The sequence below is a fragment of the Eschrichtius robustus genome, chromosome 2 (assembly GCF_028021215.1).
Source record: "Eschrichtius robustus isolate mEscRob2 chromosome 2, mEscRob2.pri, whole genome shotgun sequence".
Lineage (NCBI taxonomy): Eukaryota > Metazoa > Chordata > Mammalia > Artiodactyla > Eschrichtiidae > Eschrichtius > Eschrichtius robustus.
Genome location: NC_090825.1, coordinates 70,785,221 through 70,797,670, shown reverse-complemented (window position 1 = coordinate 70,797,670; position 12,450 = coordinate 70,785,221). Strand labels below are relative to the sequence as shown.

General features: G+C 38.7%; 1 long non-coding RNA gene and 1 other non-coding gene across 3 annotated transcripts in view; one reads left to right on the top strand and one right to left on the bottom strand.

The window, feature by feature from the left end:
- LOC137757134 (uncharacterized) overlaps window positions 1–12,450 on the bottom strand; it is a 154,681-nt gene extending 142,231 nt beyond the window's left edge. The window contains exons 1-2 of one of the 2 annotated variants that reach the window (XR_011072299.1): window positions 12,294–12,450; window positions 738–837 (exon numbers count right to left, since the gene is read on the bottom strand). This is a non-coding gene — a long non-coding RNA (uncharacterized lncRNA). The remainder of the gene's footprint in view (window positions 1–737; window positions 838–12,293) is intronic. The other variant, XR_011072300.1, reaches the window with a different exon arrangement.
- Window positions 3,861–3,967, top strand: LOC137760387 (U6 spliceosomal RNA). The gene has a single exon (XR_011073333.1). It is a non-coding gene; the product is annotated as a U6 spliceosomal RNA (small nuclear RNA).

Here is a 12,450-nt window from a genome sequence, read left to right as displayed (position 1 = left end):
GCATGATTTGCAATACATCTTCATATCTTAAGGACAGCTTATAGTGGAGAAAAATTAATTATTCTCCCCTTTCAGAAAGACATTTGAAAACCATTTTGTTTACCTTGTATATTCATAGGGAAAATCTTGGTTCTCCCGGCAACTAACGTCAATAAATTTTATTCTGAATATCAATCTATTTAATTTCAGGACAAAGAAGTTTCCAGCTAAAATGGTTTACTTGTAAGTATTTAAAGAAACAAAAATATTTTGGCAGCTTTATATGTATCTCCTCATTGACCAGCCACCTGACTGACAGCTGTCAACTGTCTGTGGGCCAAATGTAACCCAGTAAAGATAAAAATTACATATTACTCATCCCTGTTGATAATACCTGGTGCCAGTAGGTTTTCAAATAGGAATAACTAGACTGTAGATATAAAGAGGTAAAAGAGGAATCATTTTAATTGCCTACCATGCCTCCTTTGTCACTAACTTGTTTCCCCTTCTTTTTCTTATTATCCCATTTCTCTCAATGTCCATATATCACACCTACAAAGAGTTAATTTCCTTAAGGAAACTTCAGATGTAAGAACAAGTATGTGTCCATGAAAATACTAAGCAGCCAGGTAATGATGGCCACACATTTCTTTCAATCAAATCTCCTTTTAAGCTCATGGAATCTTTGAAAGAGTCTTTGAAGCTTTCAACTACTCATTTTAAAGAAAATGAAACAGAAGCACAAAAATGATATTTACCCAAGGTCACCAACCTGAGGATGTAGATGTAGACTTGGACCTGTCTCACAACTTCATGATTTTTTTTTTCTGTTAGACTTAAAACATGTGGACTGTAAAACTATAAGTAAAAAAGAGCACATGGAAAATTAATGTGAGTTACATTTCTTTGGAGAACCATTTTCAGTTACCAAATTTAATACCTCACTAGAGAGATACAATTTTATCAGAGCATATTAAAATGTAGTTTTAACAAAGAGCAAAAATACGTTAAAATATCTATGGTATAAATTCTTTTTTAGTTTCTCTTTACCATTTAAACTGATTTCCAAACTGAAAATATTTATGGTGTATATGAAGTAGCAGAAATAAAATATAATCAATGGCAACATATATGTTTAGAAGATGAATGCAGAAATGAAAAGTCTGGTTGAAATTTATTTTATATATTAGGGGATAATTAAAAATACCAAATATACCAAAGTATAAGCATATGTATAATACTGAAGTGCAGAATATATTAAACCTTCACATAACTGACTCAACAACTAACTAGCTTGTGTATGTATGTGTGTTAATTACTAAACCTCTCTGGACCCCAGAGGCTTCATCAGCAAGTGTTTCCTAACAGCTAAGAAATTCTATAACTCAATAATCCTGTATTAATATAAGTATCTGATACTTATTCATATAATTATTAATTATATTAATAAAAATTTATATTGCTATAATTTTTTGATAATGTTGCACAACACACTGATTCAAGGTCATGAAAATATATTCGAATTTTTTCTGACCCTTCAGAAAAGAAATTGTTTAGGAGATACCTACCACGTTCTGAATTTAAAGTAATTTATATTAACCCCGGGCTTTGGAGAAATATTTGCCTTTGAGAAGTGTTTGCTTAAAATCCAGACTTGGAAATGAATTTTTTTAAAAAGGAGTGGGGAGCTTAAAACATTGATATAGGATACGGGAGGAAAATGTGGGCAGGGTTTCCCTGCAAGGAATTCATCTAAAATAATCTCCAACAGCTCTATGATACCATTTAGCAACTAAATTATATATCTAAATTTACAAATGAATTTGCTTATTCTATTACATTTAGTCCAAATCAACATTAGTCATTAATCAGCAAACCATTTAACAATATGCAATAACAGTATGCAAATCAATTGCAAGCAAAATAATCAGTACAATAATATCCATTTCTAACAACTGGGAAAGACAGGGGTGTCATAGCAAAATATGCAAAATCACAAGACTTTCAAATAAATTCAATCATCTCCCTGCATCTCAAAGGGGTGTTAGTGAAACTGAATGACTTTTCCCTCATCTGCCTTTGAAGGATCATAAATGTTTTCCCCTTAGAGCTGAAGACTGCTGTCCAAAGAGCACCAGAGCAGAAGTAGGCAGCTAAACTGCAGTCTCTGTTTCACGACTTAAGTCATTTTGTAACTGGAAACAACTCCTGTAACCTCTGTGAGGCTATTGAATAGATGAGACTCTTTGCTCGGCTGTGTGTAAATCATAGGAAAGGAAGTTTTAGTTATCCAATAGAAGGGGTTTCCTCTGCTGGGTGTGAAGTCCCAAAAGTATTCTAGGACATACTGGTGGGATTCTGCCTGCAATGGCATGCCCTGCCCTCTCCCTATTGCTGTAAGTAGCCCACCATGTCAGCATTCCAAATACTTAAAACACCAGTATTAACCTATGAAATCAGCAGGCAAAACAAAATCACTTTGTAATACACTACTGTTCGGCTGGCCATATTTTTCCCACTTGGGTAAATGGAACATGAAAGGTCTTCGCCTCAAAATGATAATATCACTCATAGCTTTGAACTTTTCAGTGTATTCTATAAGGCTGAGTTGACACAAAGGACTTAATGGTCATTTAATGTTTTCAGTTTTATGAAATGGGAGACTTTAAAAATTTTTTTATTGAAGTATAGTTGACTTACAATGTTGTGTTACAAGTGTACAACAAAGTGATTCAGTTATACATACATATATATTCTTTTTCAGATTCTTTTCCATTATAAGTTATTACAAGATATTGAACATAGTTCCCTGTGCTATACAGTAGGGAGACGTTTTTTAACCAAAAAAACATTCACTACACTCACTGCTGTAAGCCAGCATGTGAATATGTTTGTTCACGTCAGAAAAACATCGGTACAAGAAACAGGCGTGGCAGAGAACCCCTAATCTGAAGTGTTATAAATATCTGGATCCAAGAGAAAGCTGGAAGCAGCTGGGTATGAAGAGAGGTTCAAAGGCTGGGAGTGTGGATCCCTGTGTTGCCTGGGATGCCTGTGTTGTAAAGGCCCCTCATGCCTAGTAATTACTCGGCAGACAGAGGTAATTACAAGGACATAAGGAACATTTGTATTGATTGAACGCCTCTTTCGTGAAAAGTCACATTTCTTAAGTGATCAAGAACAATGCTAGTTCTGGGTTTAGGGAATCTAGGCTCACAGCAGCTGGCAGTCACTGAAGCATGCACGTGTTTGTAGGCTAGTTGTCACTAAAGGTAGAGGTTCCTGGAGCCAAAGCTCATTTTACAGGTTTTGCGGAGATTCTGGAATCCCAGGAGCATATTCCACCCAAGAAAAGATAAGCACTACCCCTTAGATAAGTGAAGATGAAGAAGTGAACAGAAATTTAAGAGAATTAGGCCCTCACACTGTTTAATTAGTTTTCTAATTACCATGGGCAGAGTAGATGTGACACACGTCTTTTTTTTTGCTTGTTTATAATATGAACCAAGACAGGCAATGGAAAGATTCGTACCATTTTGAACTCTCATTCTTACTATTTTGACAGGCATTCACTAACTTAAAAGCTCCATAAAACTTGTTAAGATAAGTTGGGAGAACAGGAACGAATAATGGAGAAAAGGGAAGGTTATGGCATTAGGACTTCACAGATCTTACGCTTACCCTTACATTAAGGCAGTGGCTTGCAAAGAAAACGTACATTAAGAGACAGCAGAGGAGCTAGTTAAAATGCAGATTCCTGCGGCTGAGGCTCAGCGGGCCTGCAGTGGGGGCCAGAAATCTGGGCACTCTGATAAACTGTTCTCTGTGCTCGATTGTTCAGTCCTCACTAGAGCCTTCTCTTCTTTAAGAGGGCAGTTCTGGTGCTCGCTTCGGCAGCACATATACTAAAATTGGAACGATACAGAGAAGATTAGCATGGCCCCTGCGCAAGGATGACACGCAAATTCGTGAAGCGTTCCATATTTTTAGGGAACGAAACTGAGTTATTTGTGGTGAGGTGGATGGACATAGAGACTGTTATACAGAGTTGAAGTAAGTCAGAAAGAGAAAAACAAATACCGTATGCTAACACATATATATGGAATGTAAAAAAAAAAAAAAAAAAAAAAAAAAGGTCATGAAGAACCTAGGGGCAAGACGGGAATAAAGACGCAGACCTACTAGAGAATGGACTTGAGGACACGGGGAGGGGGAAGGGTAAGCTGGGACGAAGTAAGAGAGTGGCATGGACATATAATATATACACTACCAAATGTAAAATAGATACCTAGTGGGAAGCAGCTGCATAGCACAGGGAGATCAGCTCGGTGCTTTGTGACCACCTGGAGGGGTGGGATGGGGGGGTGGGAGGGAGACGCAAGAGGGAGGCGATATGGGGATATATGTATATGTATATGTATAGCTGATTCACTTTGTTATAAAGCAGAAACTAACACACCATTGTAAAGCAATTATACTCCAATAAAGATGTTAAAAAAAAAAGAGGTCAGTTCTGCTCTACAGTAGCAAGAAAACTAGAAACTAGGGATCTCAGGTCCTGAAAGATCAAAGCGAACATGTGGATACAGCTACAGATGTTATATGTCCACTGTTACTTACTGTCTGATATAATTGTGCTTAAGTAGTTTATTTATTTTACTTATTTGCATGTGGATTGGCAAATGATAAGGTTCTCCCAATACTAGTGATAAGCCAAAAATCATTCTCAAGTTCTACTTAAGTTTCAGGCACTAGATAGTATAGCTTGAAATCTGAAAAATGGCTTGAACTGACGCTTCGGGGAAGTCATGTAAAAACAGCACAGATAGTGCTTATTATAAGTATGTATGCATACGCATTCAAGTTTTGGAATACTCAATTAATCATCGCTGACCTATGGAGTTTAAGAGGTTACAGCCTAGTGATAATGTAAGGAAACCACAGGCTTCAGTCTCCCATGTGCAAGTCATTTTTGTGGCCATAGGCTACACAAACTAGAGTCTCACAGCTACATAAGGTGAGGTGAGAATGTATGGATGGATGAACACAAATCCTTCGCAAATACTAGATAAACAAGATAAGCATGTGCTTTATTCACTGTGAGTTAATCACCATTGTAATCAAAGAGTAATTATAGTGATTAATAACAAAAATAATCATAGAAACTCTTCTATGACCATATTGTCTACAGTATACATCATCGACTGTTTAGAAGTAAGCTCCTTTGTTAGTGGTATTTTATTTTGAAGTGATTCAGAGAAATAGAAAAATATTATTAAAGAAACCCTATGGTTGTGACACAAAAAAATGTAGCTTTCCAAAGCAATGGAAAAAAATCTGATTAACTGTTAATAACCAGTTGTGTCAGGGGTAGGGGGGCTTTGCTGAGTTTACAACTGAAAATAAAAGATTTACAGCTGAAAGCAAAGAGATGGAGCAGAAAAGATGAAGGAAAGGCGAAAGAAGGGGAAGAGGAAGGAAATGGAAAAGATGGGAGTAAATCTATTGATGAGCTATTTAACTATATCTGAAGGGGTCAAAAGGAACAGAAAAATTGTAGAATGTTTCTTATGCATCCCTCTTTAAGTAGCGTTCAAAATTATTTACTTAGAATCATATTTCTTCATTTCTGAATAAAGTGATTCCATTTGATATGGATACTCCATATTTACAGGTTTAATGCCTTGTATACAAGGTTGGGAAATATTTATGTGCCCCATCTTTGCACATAGGAAGATGCTTTATCAGTGATTTCACGGAGGAGATAAAGGGCAGAATGCATTTTTCCCTCCAAGCTTGTATCTCTCCCCAGCACTTCCAAATTCTTCCCTCATCCAGGTAGTAACACTATTCTCATCACAGGGTTCTTATACCCCCTTCAAGATGTTTCTGGAAGAATAATCACTAATTACACCTCTGGTAGCTTTTGGAGTGGGGATACTTGAAGGGAGTGCACACAGAGTGAGACCAAGTGACAACACGGTAGGCTGTGGCCCATGGGACCTGCAGTAACTGTGTGCCTCCTATGCAAAGAGGGAACAGAAAAGGTGACCAGAACAACAGGTACTAAAGAGCACCAATTTTTTTTAAAATAATAAGTAGACAACTTTTCAAGGATCAGGATATTTTGCTGATAGAGAACACGTTTTCCAATCCCAACCTTTTCAAGAACAATGAAATTTCTTCCTCAAGTAAGAGCCAGGCTTCCCACTGATTTGCACCCAGGACATACCTATGTCAGCAAATGAAATGGCAGCGGGCAGGAGGGAGCTGAGACATACCGAGAGTCTCCTCCCCAAAGCATCTCCTGACCAACACAGCAGGGAATTTGGGGAATCTGTGTGTAATCACAGATACTCCTTTGGATTATAAACTTTTTTTCAGAAAACTTTTGAAGAGAAGTTCATTTAAAGGAGTAACACACTTCTACTGCATCACTAAGTAAATGGGGTTGGAGTGCCTGTCTCCTCTGGTAGAACACAGTCCAAGAGAATTCTGGAACATAAAGAGACTTCTGAGGAAGGAAAGGACCTTGTGGGTCACATCAGGGAAAGGCCGTGCTCAGTAAAGAGCTATTATTGATTTTAAGAATTGCTGCTGGGTGAGTGGAGCATGCCAGAGTGAAAGGAGGACAAGCTGAAGGTGAGTAGAGGGAAGATGGTGACACAAAGGCAAGCCTCAGCAGCCTTACCACAGAGATAATGTTGATTCGAAAGGACTTAAAAACTCAGATTTAATAGGAAGCCACTAATTCTACATTTATGTTAAGTTTCCTTAAATTTAAGAGTAAGATTATGTAATCAATAAGCAATTTAGAAGATGTCTGATGTAGCCTTATTCTGGGCAAATGGATATATAATTATTTTCATAAGTCTGATAAAATCAAATATGAATACAAAAAAAATTCTCTGAGAAGAATATTATATGGAACACTGACGAGGATAATATAAATTGGTCACCCCAAAACATAAGACTTCTTGATATAATGTATATTGGTTTGATCAACATACTGTCATAAATGTTTTATATTTATTTCAAATATGAAATGCTCTAATATGAAATAAAACTGCTTTGAAACACGAAAGCTGATAGAAAAGAAGTCAGCTTCTAAAATTTGTTAGATAACTGACATTGAGATGTTTTTCAAGAATATGTGATAGCCCTCGAAAATGAAATAGTATAATGATAGCTAACATTTATTGAGCATTTTCTACATGCCAAGCACTAAGCGGCTACAGAAATACAATTTCATGTCCTCTTGTCAGCAAAATTATCATCCAGGGGAGGTTCCGCCACTTTCCCCATTTTACAATGAGGACATTTAGAAAATTAAGGTCAAACAGTTATTAAGCATCTGAGCCTGGATTTTAACCCAGGGTCTCTGATTTACTCTTTCCTGTCTGTTGTACATTCTCTGAAAAGGTATTTCCCACAATGTTCATACAATGATGCACAACTTTTCATTAGTGAAACTGACTTTTTAAAAAGTGATCAGACCTTTCATGAGTGTTACTCACTAAAATGTCTCCTTAAAGGCTACACCACATTCATATTAGGGACACCCTTGAAATTTCCCTTTTGTATCTGCGATTAGTATCAATTTATGAGGCAGATATCAAATAATCTGCTGCTTTATAATCACATCACAGTTTCTATCAAGCACCTTGTTCATTACATTTGGTTTGGATTTAGTTTCAGCAACAAATTCATCCTTAACGATAATGATTTGCCAACAATCAGACTGTTAAGACTGCAGAGCAAATTCCTAAGGATATTTCTGTTGAGACTTAAATGCAAAGACGTCATTACTGAAATAAGTAAATAACCTCCTGAAGCATCTACCTTGAAGAGGATGACACAGGGTTAGACACATGTTTGTGAAATCTTTTCTGTTGGGGAAAAAATATCGATTATATCATCTCCTGCTCTCATCATCCCTGTAAGTGAGCAAAGTTTATGAGTATAATGAATCAGTATGGCATTGGAGCTAAAGGCATCTATTGGAAACAAACCAACATAGTTCCACATCCTTTGGCACTTAAGAGCTATGTGACCTGGGGCAGGTAATGTTACCTCTCTAAGTTTTAGTTTTAAACCTATATAAAATGGAGAGAACAGTAGTACCTTCTAAAAGGTTGTTGTTTAGATAAAAAGAAATAAAGCTTATAAAGCAGTTAATACAGTATTAATCCAACACTGATTAGTGAGTGGCCATTAAATATTATGCACTTTGAACTTACTTATTTCAACCCACATTCTAATAAGATAGTGTTATTTTCGCACATACACTGCAAATATATTTGTATTAATAATGTGAATATTATTTATATAGAAATATTTAGCTACAATTTATTTTAAAAACCTCCTATAAGAAATCAGACCTCTTTGGTTTGGGTCTTTGACCCAATGAACTAGTGTCCACTGGGAAAACAAACTGGTTTTAATCACTGACTTAAATTTTAAAGTTTTATGGCATTTTACTTTTAGTTCTCATCATATTCCAAAATAATTTAGAGAAACTTTATCCCAAATAATGAAAATTAATTCTCTCTCTACCTAGTAAATTAGAATATAGATATAATTATGTATCTCCTTGTTTTTAAATCTAGTGAGTATTGGAAGCATATAAATCTATACGTGATCTTGCCTTCTTGAAAAAATACAATTTTATATTGTTTGGTTTGGTTTAAAATTTTAGCTTATAAATGATATATTTTAGAAATAATATTTAAGTTCTCAGCTAAGTAAGAAACCATCATTTGGAAAATTACCCAGAGAGAGGAAACAAGGTAATGTGGTAGCTTTATTCTCTCCTTTCAAGAATCTTTTGTCTTAACTTGGCGTTCTTAGTGAGGAGAGCTAACATGAATACCACATATAAAAGGCTTATTAACGATCTTTGAGTCTGTTTTTTTTCCTGTAGTGCATATTTATACCTATCATGACATCAACAGGAATCATACACATCCCAAGTGGGACTTTATTAAATAAACAAAAAAATGCAAAATGCTATGGTTTCTGTTTTTCAAGAAGTGGTAAACAGTCTCCTAGACATAGCTGTAAAGTTGATTGTGTGTCCAACACAGAACTACTTCTAGTAGTTCCCTGCTTTCCAGCAGGCCTCTGCTGAGCCCCGTTGCCATAGATGGCCATCAGACATTTGGAATGACATCAGGAGATAATCTGAGCAAGCTCTGCCCTAAAGAATTCAAGCTAGCGGGAGACCAGAGATATCAATGTCTTCTTGGCTGACAACAGCATAAAAAGGTCAACCAGGGTGAAAAAAGGATGGACGTGGAGTTTCCAGAGCCTTTTCAACAACCAAGCAGCTAACAAGTATAAGGAAGCATACCTCAGGAAAACAAATAAATAAATAAAGACAAAGGAAGCCCAAAAGTATCCTAGAGGCACCATTCCTGTGAAAGGGAAATAAGGCAACCTATAGCCACTGAGTCAGGAAATTTTAGGCTTAAAGAGATCTCTATCTCTTGAAGGTAAAACTCACAAACAGATCTCATCCAGAACTAATCCCCACCTCTCTTACAACCTACTTCTCCAACCTTTCCTACTGTGACAGCCCAGTATGGGTGAAGATGGAACTTAATGGTGGAGAAGTAGAAATCCTTTGCAGGAGAATAAGAATGGCTAACTTTTACTGCAGTTTACCACTTTCCTAGCTCTGTGCTTCACACTGAATAGCTCATTGAATCCTCATAACAAAGTTTTGAGGGTAAGCACTTTATGTTCCACATTTTATCCATGAGGAAACTGAGGCAAAGGGAGGATCAGTAAGTTGTGCATAACCATATGGTTACCACGGGATAGAGCCAACTGGCTTTTGATCACATAGATTCTCCCTAGTCAGACTAGCCTTTCAGTAGTCAGCCATGGAGAGGTTGAGGTTTCTAGTACACTGCAAGCACTTGAAGAATTTAAAAGATTTTCTCTTAGGCTATCAGATTTCAGGGAGAATGGGAAGAATGCTTTCTACCATGAACCACATGCAAATGGTAAATTTGTAAGAGAAATAAGACATTAATTCAAATATGCATCAGCTCAGGAGAAATTCAAGCTTTAAAACACATTTTCTTGTTATTTTTAAAAAGTATTTACCATTCATGAGTACTCTTATCTGAACACTTAGGGGTCCTTCACTAAGGGTTAACTTAAAAGCTAATTACCATAAATGGCCAGAATTAATACCAACATTTCACCCCAAAATAGCAATAAGAAATATAGGGGATAATCATGGCAAAACCAACCAACCAACCAAAGCATTGAAGTTAGAAAGTTTGTGCTTTGCCTCTAAATCTGTATGATGTCTGCTGTTGTCTTTCATGTCTCAAATAGTGTAATTTGTAATTAAGTTTTGTTCATGTTATAAACATTTCCAGTCAAATGCCACCCTAGTGATATCAGTCCAAGACATAATCAATATACCTGATAACACCTTCATCGAATTTGAGGAAGATTATGCTTTGCTAACAATTCTCACCTTATGTAACACCTTTCTTCCCTGCCCTTAAGAGTGCTTTCAGCTGTTACTTTAAAAGGATAATTCCATTCCCTCAGAATTTTTTAAATAGAAGTAAGTACAATGTTATACCAATTAGTCTCTTTAAAACGGCATTATACAAATCCATGGCACTACCAATAATAAATTTTTAGTTTGGGAGATAGCATCATTCCCCATACACCTTATTCTTTATTAAATGGAATTTCTTCCTGGAAGAATACTTAGAAATATTTTTCTCTTGTAAAAGGGTACTGTTGTCTAAAATCTTCTGTCAGGTCACCTTTCTGGAGAGTTAATTTGCTTCACTAACTCCAGGCAACTGCCCTGGGCTGGCACAAAGTGTACTATACCCTGTCAGGTGACCTTATCTTCTTTTCAAATCGATGTCATGATTTGGGGGCACATCTCTTAACTTCCCTTCCTTGTAAAAAATTAGTTACTGCATAAAGTGTTCCCTAAGACCTCTTTCAGCAGGAAGATACTGAAATTCTGACTTTACAACTTTTCACACTAGTGCCAAGAAATACAAATGCCAAGAGTGTCCTAAAATTTACTGGTATCATAAAGCAGGTTCTTTCTTTCTTTTTTTAACCATATTCATTTAAAACTCTATAGCAGCACATGCCACCAGAACTCTATGTAATGATGGAAACGTTAAAATCGGGCAGTCAAATAAGGTAGCCACTAGCCGCCTGTGGCTATTGAGCACCTGAAACGTGACTAGTGTATCTGAGGAACCGATTTTAAATTTTATTTAAGTTTATTTAACTCAAAGAACCACAATGGGGCCAGGGACTGCCATATTGGTAGCAGCTTATAGCTTCAAGAACATGACAAGATAAACATTCTACATCTTTGATTTATTCAGCCAGGTACAGCACTACGCCTTTGGAGCACTAATCTTCCCAGAGCTCCATAGACAGAAAAACAGCACAGGCATTTCCACTTCGTGATGATAATTTGGCAAGAGATCCCCGTACTGTTCTCACGTGCAAACCAATAAAGAGAGATGGAAGAGGAAAGGAAATTTGGGGGATTTTTTGTGTTTTCTCCCTCGTATCCCATTTCTCCTTGTAGTTTGTGGCCTTTCTCTAGCCAAGATGCGTACATATCCACTGAGGGAGCTTCACTGCTAGAGCCAACGGTTGGTTGCTGGTTTTTTAAAACAGTCCTATGGACCCCCCGAGAGCTTGGGCTAATAAATCCAGCTCGGGGACCCCCGTCCTTTCCTCCCGGTGTGCCAGGTGAGAAAGCAGGCTGGCTGGCGCTGGACCCGGGCGGCGGCCCGACCTGCGCGCACCACCCCCTCGCTCTCCCAGGCTTGCGAAGTGCTGCAGCGGAGCGCTCGGGTCGCCTGTGCCGCCGGCCGCCGACCGCGTGCCAGCGCTTTGTGCACGTGCGTGGGTGGGCTCACTCTGTGCGTGGCTCGGCGCTTGCGCCCAGAGCTGCGGGGTCGTCTTTCGCCAACCGAGGGTAAATATCCTCCAGGTCCCCCCACCAGACCAGTAAGGCACCTCCCCTGAGGCCGCCACCGCCCGTTTCCAAAACCCACCCACCACCGTTGCGTCCTCCTCCGTTCCCGGGAGCCCGCCACGCGGCCTCCTCGCCAAGCCACCGGCCGTTTGCCTCCCCCGCCAACCCGCTCCCAAGCGGTGACTTCCCCGCTCTAGACGCCACCCGGTGCACGCCCCGCCGAGACAGCTCGGCCTCCCCTCCGCGCGCCCAGGCCCAGCAGGCCCCCAGAAGGGCCGGAGCCCGCTTCCTCCTCGCCTGGGGCGCTCGCACGTGGCGCACTCACCCCCTACCAGCTGCCTCCGAGCTCTAGACACGCTCCCGGGAGGGAGCCCCCGCTCAGCTCCGTCCGCGCGGGGAAAAGTGGGTGGGGGTAAGTGGAGACCGACACAGAAAGGAGGGTATAGGTGGTGAGAGCGGTGTTAGAGGGGAGGACCGACAAT